This window comes from Mus pahari, chromosome 20, assembly GCF_900095145.1.
Source record: "Mus pahari chromosome 20, PAHARI_EIJ_v1.1, whole genome shotgun sequence".
NCBI lineage: Eukaryota > Metazoa > Chordata > Mammalia > Rodentia > Muridae > Mus > Mus pahari.
Window position 1 is genome coordinate 42,832,853 of NC_034609.1, and position 7,873 is coordinate 42,840,725.

A 7,873-nucleotide genomic window follows, 5' to 3' on the forward strand; every position below is an offset into this window, starting at 1 on the left:
TCCTGGGAACTCACTTTGTAGACCAGGCTGGCCTCAAACTCAGAAATCCACCTGCCTCTGCCTCCCAAGTGCTGGGATTAAAGGCATGCGCCACCACTGCCCAGCTGGCTTATGACATCTTAACAGTTAACTTATATAGTCCACTATCCAGGGAGGTCAGAGAGTGGGGAACTGAAGCAGATGCCACAGGGCAGTGCTGCTTACTGGTTAGGTCAACCTGCTTTCTCATAGCATCCAGGACCGCCAGCTCAGAGGTGACACAGCTTGCTGTAAGCCGGGACCCTCTCATATCAACCATTAACCAAGAAAATGCACCAGCCTTGCCTACTAGCCGGTCTTGTGGGAGCATTTTTCTCGATGGAGGTTCTCTCTTTCAAAATGACTCTAAGCTGGTGTCAAGCTGACATAAAACAGCTCGCCATGACCTCCAGGCAGCTCACCCCAGCCAACCAGCTGCCATCGCCATCGGCGCCAAGGGAGAATGTAATTGCTTTCATACCTTGCTAAGTCTGCGGGCGCTGAGGGCTTTTGAAGATTAAAAGTATCAAAAGAAGTTAATTATTTAAAGAAACACATTTGAAGTGGGGCAAACTGAACTTAGATTAAGAACCTGGCGGTCTAAATTGGCAATTAGCAGTAGCGAGCTCTTCCTTCGCAGCACATGAGGAGCAGAGACTGATCTCTCCTTCAGGTATTCAGACTGACGCACCTTGACTCGGGTGTGTCTTTCCAGTCCTGTACACAGGGAAACTTCAGCACAGAGAGGTTGGGTGCCTTGCCTAGGGTCACACAGTTTCAAAAAAAGCAAGAGCAGAGATTTGAACCCAGACCTCGGTCCTTTCCTCAAGGTACTGCTGGGTTAGAAAGATGTATTTGTTCCTGGAGAAATTATTCCCCAGGGCTCTCTCTCTAACTCTGGATGTTCCTATGCCCGTTACATCAATTTGAGGCTGAGAAATAACCCTTGCAGACGAGACGAGAAAGAAAAATAGGTTCCGTGGCATTAGCGAGGACACTTAAGCTATCTGAAATTGCAGGAACGGCTCACAATGGCTCTAGTAGGGTATAGTCCATTAGTCATGGGAGTGACTGATGAGCACAGCACCAAGAGGAGCCAACAGACTGCCTCGCCTCCCAGCATCCTGCTGGGCCTCAGTCAGCGGAGCACCGCATTTCCATCTGGGTGCGCCACCATCACCGAACCTCATTATTCTGTCTGCTCGATGTTGTTAAACACCCGGCGTTGATGAGGTTTCTTTGAAGGACAAAACAGTAACTGTGGCTTAATGGGGAGCATCTGCAATCACAGTTAAAGCACTGAGTGATTGTGCAGAGCCACGCTCAGCCCTGCTCTGCCGCCTTGTAGCGGCAGATAGCTTTCTCCTCTATGGAAGCCCCTTTCTCAGCCAAGCCTTACGCCTTGTGCCACCACTGCCCGGTGTGATATATTCTTTATGAAATACCTCTTACATTCTAAAAGCCTGTAACTTTTTTTTTTTTTTGAGAGAGACAATCTATCTATGTAGCTCTAGCTGTCCTTTATCTCACTGTATAGATCAAACTCAAAGAGATCCATCTGCCTCTGCCTCCCAAGTGCTGGGATCAAAGGTGTGCACCACCACACCCATCTGCAAGCCTGAAACTTCTGCTGGACCTCACAGCCAATAAGATACTATAAGATCACTTAAGACAGCCTGTGCAGGGTGGTGGGGGTGCACATCTTTGGTCCCAGCACTCAGGAGGCAAAGGCAGGTGGATCTCTGAGTTTCAGGCCAGCCTGGTCTACAGCGTGAAGACTTAGCCTACTTAATACTCTATGATGTACTCACCCTGCTTGTTTAGCCTGCCTTTAAGAGATAAATGTAACACCCAACCACACTGTGCCCTGGATTGCCCATATGATCAGCTTCCATAAGCCAAGCTAATGAATGCATCGATGTAATCTTATGTGCATTTCCATGCCCCAACCCAGAGTGATGCATGTGAGTGTGTGTGTGTGTTTTGCTGTAATCACTTGCTGAAAGCAGCCAACAGACTGAAAGCAAGCTTATAAAGCAAATACCTACCATAAATGTCAACAACATGGACGTAGGTTAATAATGTTGGTCTGTGGTTTACTGCCCAGCACCAGCTGGGGTCAGTAAATGAGGTCATCTCTTGGGAATCTCTGCTAAAGATTTCTGTGAAGTGCCCCTCACTTCTTCCCAGTGTCCTGCTCTCTCAAGCTAATGCTCAGAAGTGGAATTGCTACAGATGTGTGAATTCATTTTATTTTATCGTTTGGAACAGAGTTTCTCTGTGTAGCCCTGGTTGTCCTGGAACTCACTCTGTAGACCAGGCTGGCCCTGAACTCAGAAATCCGCCTGCCTCTGCCTCCCAAGTGCTGGGATTAAAGGCATGCACATTACCAACTAGCACCATTTTAAATTAAAAATTAAATTTAAAGTAAAAAACTTTATTTTTTTTGTGTGTGTGTGTGTGTGTAGTGTGCTATATGTGTGCATGTGGTGTGTAATGGTGTGTTGTGTGTACACACCTACGATGTATTATGGTGTATAGTGTGTGTGGTGTAGTGTGTTATGGTACATTTATGTATGGTGTATGTACAGTATGTGGTATGTGTGTATGGTATGTGTGTATGTATGATGTATGTGTGGTATATATGTGTGTGTGTAGCATGCACATGAGTATACAGGTGTACATGCCCTTACATACCCTTGCAGAGGTGTTAGGACTCAAATCCAGGTCCTCCTGCTTTTGAAAGCAGTGCTGTCACCCGTTGAGCCACCCATCCAGTGCTCTATGTGGCATGTTGTGTGTGTGATATATGTATAGGGCTTCTATGTAGAGATGAATAACCGAGTTTCTCTCCCATGCACTCTTCAGATGTTTCCTGGCTAACAGTTTATTAGGGAGGAGGTGCTGGCCAGCAGCTGACTAGGTCATGCCTGCCTGCAGCTTTACCGGAACATTCCTTAACTCCCACTGCTTTATGGGGAGCCGGGTTATCATTGACCCCATTGTCCAGATGAGGCCACTGAGGTCCAGGGAGACTGGATACCTCTGTTAGGCTTCTGCAGCTGGTAAGTGAGCTCTGGACCTGACTTGCATAGCAGCCTTATTAGAAGACAGGGCACAGGAGCAAGGCCCCATATTCATCTCAGTACAGTTGGGCAACCCTTAAATTCAGGACGGGTGTGTTTGGAGGCGGCTGTGTAGGCGGGTGGGGTGTGTGTGAAAGCAGCTGCTCTGCCTCCTGCACACGCACCTCCAGCCCCTTTCTGTTTGTTTCTACCTCCCAATGCCTCTAGCCCCCATCACCGACAGCTTGGTTTCCTGGTTCCCTACCCTCCATGCTCCTGAGTGATGCAGGCTGGGTTAAGCCACCTCTGGATTAGGGAGGTGCTAAAGATTGAATATCTCAGCTGGGGGTTTGATTGGTGCCCCCCCCTTTCTCCCCAGCTCAGCTGGAAAAGCTCCCGATTTAATCTCCCAGGTGTCACCATTTCAATTATGCTAAATCCTCATTAAGAGAGAATTAGGGGAGATAAAAGGCAAGCTCTTAGGGTGCCCTGGACCAGCTGGAACACAACTGCATAACCTCACACCCATCCTCAAATGTCACCTGCCAAGGAAAGGTGCCACTGCTAGCCTTCCCTAAAGTCTAATCTTCCCAGGGGTCACAAACCCAAATTTTATGGGGGCTTTTTACCCTCCAGACTCCCATCTCCCTTCTCCCTTCCTAACCATTGGTTCCAGCCAAAGAGCAGACAAATCCTTCCAGTTTCCACCCCTCCCCCAAGTTAGTGTTTTCCCAACTAAGCTGAGATGGACGTTAGACCCCAGACCACAGCCTTTGCTTTCTGACAAAAGTAAGGTCCTGGCCTCACTTACCAGTGGTACTCTCTGAGCCTCAGTTTCCAAATCTAGAGAATGGGGTGAACGATACTTTGGGAAGTCCATGCCTCCAGGAGGTCACTGGGGAAGTTTGAGACATCTCAAAACAGAACAAGACCACAGGATTTTGAATGTCAGCCTCTGAGCCCTCTCTAGGCTATCGGAGTGCCCGAAGCAGATGCTTGCTGCTGACTAGATAACATTGGGAGCCCTTATTTTAATAGTAATTAAAACGCTGTTACTTGCACATACGTGTGTTTTTAACGTAAACTTGACCTTGAGAAACTCAGGAAAGCAGAAGTTAAAAGAGTGAACCCACGATAGGATCCGAAACAGTTCTTTAGAGAGGGGAGCGAGTGAACAGAATGGCGGACCACTGGGGTCAGAAACTGCTTGTGTAAGCCGGGTATTGTGGGGTTCAGCTGTGATCCAGCAGAGGATGGAGGGTCAAGGCCAGCCTGGCTACCTGAGGTGTTCTTTCAAAAGAAAGAGGGAGGGAGGAATGAAGGAAGGGAGGAAGGGAGAAAAGGAGGGAGGGAGGGAGGGAAGGAGGGAGGCAGGTGGGCAGGCAGGCAGGCAGGCAGGCAGGAAAGCAGGCTGGTCCTTTGGGGCTGATCTCATTTCTTAAGCAGGGAATGTTCAGGGGAGTGACTGGGTTTGGGAAGGGGTGGGTTGCTGCCTGGGTGGGCTGCAAAAGTTAGAACAGCTGCATCCTCTAAGCCCAGCCCTGGGCACTCAGTTTTCCTGGACCATTTCTCTGGATCCAGCTAACACTGGTCCACGATCTCTTATCTCATCCCATTTCCCAGCTGAGGACATAGTTTGGCAGTTTCAGGAATTTGTCCTGGACCTTGAGGATCTCAGGCTGCTGCTATAGTCATCCGGGACAGCGGAGGAGTGGAAGTTGGAGTTCAGAAGGAGCTATAAAATAAATATAGAGATTAGATCTTGGTACTGGCAACTTCCAGCCTCCCCTCCCCCCGCCCAACCCCCAATCAACAAAACCAAAACCAAACACACACACACACACACACACACACACACACACACACACAGAGCTGTGGCTTGATTTGGCCTGGGAAGGGTGGACACGTGGTGAGAGTAAGGCAGGTTTGCAGTGAGCACCTGGAACAGTGTCTGTTAAACTGAGCTCCTGCCGTGACTACAGACACTCTGGGGCTCTTCGATGACAGGGACATCCTCTAGAGCCCTGAGGACCACCAGCCTGGGTCGATCTCATGCTGAGTAGAGCCAGGGTTGGAGGTGTGAGGACCCTGACTGACTCTACTTCTGCCCCAGAGGTCTGGGTCATGGTCACCTCTCAAGGGTGGGGACGGGGATTGAGATGGAAGCTGGGGCAGGGTCTGGGGGGGCTACGTTGCTCTGTGACTGCTCTTTGGATTACAGCTACCTTTAGGCATCTGGTTGTAAAATCCCCCTGGGCTTTGTAATCTTTATTTCTCTGTTATTACCACCAACTGGCTTTGTTTGTTTGTCGTCAGGGTCTGTTGTAGCCCAGGCTGGCCCCAATTTACTACGTAGCCAAGGAAAACCTTGAAATTCTGATCCTTCTGCCTCTACCTCCTAGGCTGACTCCATCATAACCAGGTTATATAGCATTGGAAACCCAGGGCTTCGTCCATGCTAAGTTTTCAATTTAAAAATATATATGTGTTTAGTGTGTGTGTGTGTGTGTGTGTGTGTGTGTGTGTGTGTGTGTGTGTGTGTGTGCAGCAGCCTATGAAGAGTGTATCAGATCCCCTGGAGGTAGAGTTACAGGTGATTGTGAACCTTCATGGAAAGGCTGAGAACTGAACCCCTAGTCCTCTGCAAGAGCAGTCTGAACAGCTTTAAACAGTTTATGTGCCACAAATCCCCTTTGTTGGCACCCTCGACTCAGTGGTTGATCTTCAGTATGCAGACAACACCACTGTCTAATTTGGGAACATCTCCATCTTGTCAAAAAGAAAACAGGCTCCTGCTTGCAGTGATAGTTCCTGCCTCCAACCCCAAACAACGAGAACAGGTTGTATCTAAATAAAAGTCATTACTGAAATATCCAAAGTAGGGGGGGGGGTCAGGTATTGGAGGGCAGTTCTTGTTTTCCTGCCTCAAAGCAAGCCTAAGCCAAAGTCATTCAAGAGCACAGCTATAATTCAAAGGCAGATGTGCTTTATAGCCAGATGTAGGAGCAGGCCAAGCGTCTTTTGTGCCTGGGATACAGCTGCCCTGGAAAATTTGTTCACATCTGGATGGGATAAGTCCTTGAAACCTCATGGTCCCCAGAGCCTACTGCTCTAGAATGTGGAAGGCATCGCTGTAAATGCCACTTTAAATGTCACCCTTATTCCCCTCTAGTCCAAGGTTTACTGCCTCCATCTGCTAACCTAGGCCTGGAAGCTTCTACCCTCCATCCAATCTAGTCTAGTCCTAGAGTGTTGTCAGCCTCTGAGACTTGCTGCTGAGTAAGCCCACTCCTTCCTAGTTCTTTCCGAACTCTGGCTGGCTGATTCGACTCAGTTGTTCTGGCTCCAACTCCTCTCCATGCTGACTGATTCAGTCTGGCTTCTCTTGGCTTCTCCCGAGTTGCTCTGCTTGGCCTCACACTAACTTTGGCCATCTGCTCTAATCTTCTGGCTCCTTCTCATTCTCTGGCTCATTCTGTTTGCACCTGTGTCTAGCTTGTTCTCTCTTCAACCTGTCTCTCTGTAACTGTCCCAGTAAAACTGCCTCTCACCTCTATTTCTTCTTTTTTTTTTTGCCTGCATGGTCCCTTAAGTATCTTCCCTTTCTTCTCTCTTTTCCTGAGAGTTGGGCGTACCTTATTTTGCCAAATCTTTCTCTGGTTCATCACTTTGTCTGCCACTCAATTAGATATCACTTTCTTTTTTTTTTGGGGGGGGGGAAGGGTTCGAGACAGGGTTTCTCTATGTAGCCCTGGCTGTCCTAGAACTCACTCTGTAGACCAGGCTGGCCTCAAACTCAGAAATCTGCCTGCCTCTGCCTCCCAAGAGCTGGGATTAAAGGCACGTGCCACCACTACCCAGCTAGGCATCACTTTCAAACATGGGTGCTTCTTTCTGAAAACTAACTTTACCTTCATTGTTTGGGATTAAAGGTGTGTGTACTAAGCATGTGTCTGTATTCCAACCAGAGTGATTAAAGGTGTGTGCTAAGGTTGAGCCAGACCACAACCAGAAACAGGTTTTTTTTTTGTTGTTTCATTTTTTTCAGTAAATAACACAATCTTAGTGTTCACAGCGTGATTACTTATCCTGCAAAACATCACCCTCCTGGGTGCCATGTGCCCAGTGACCTGCCTGATGTGACATGCCCAGCGTCATATGGGCCACAGACACAGGGACAATACCAGTTGCAAGCAGAGGCTTGTGTCCCTTGGGATGGGTTGGCTTGGACCTAAGTCACAGTGCATAGGGTTGTGTGCTGGGCCCAGGTCAGAAATACCTGGCCACTTGCTGGTGACCATCTTGTCTAGGGAGGTCACACTCAGTCCCCACAGCAAACCTGGAAGACAAGAGACACTATTTCTGCTTGTCTGTCTTTCTTTCTTTCTTTCTTTCTTTCTTTCTTTCTTTCTTTCTTTCTTTCTTTCTTTCTTTTGTTCTTTCGTTCTTTTTTTTTTTTTTNGGATTAAAGGTGTGTGCCACCACGCCCGGCTATTTCTGCTTTTCAAAAGGGGAAAGTGAGGTTCCAAGATGGGTCAGGGATGTGCTTCCCTAACATGCAGGAGAAGCCCTGGGTTCCATCCCCGGCACCGAATAAGAACTGGGGTGTTGGTGCTGCCTTGAATCCCAGCACTTCATAGGTGGAGATGGTAGAATTATAAGTTCAAGGTCAGCCTGAGCTACCTATGGACTTCCAGGCCAGCCTGGACTACATGAGACCCTGTCTAAACCAAAATCCCCAATCAAAATAAAACAAAAATTGGCCTGGAGAGATGACTCAGAGGTTAAGA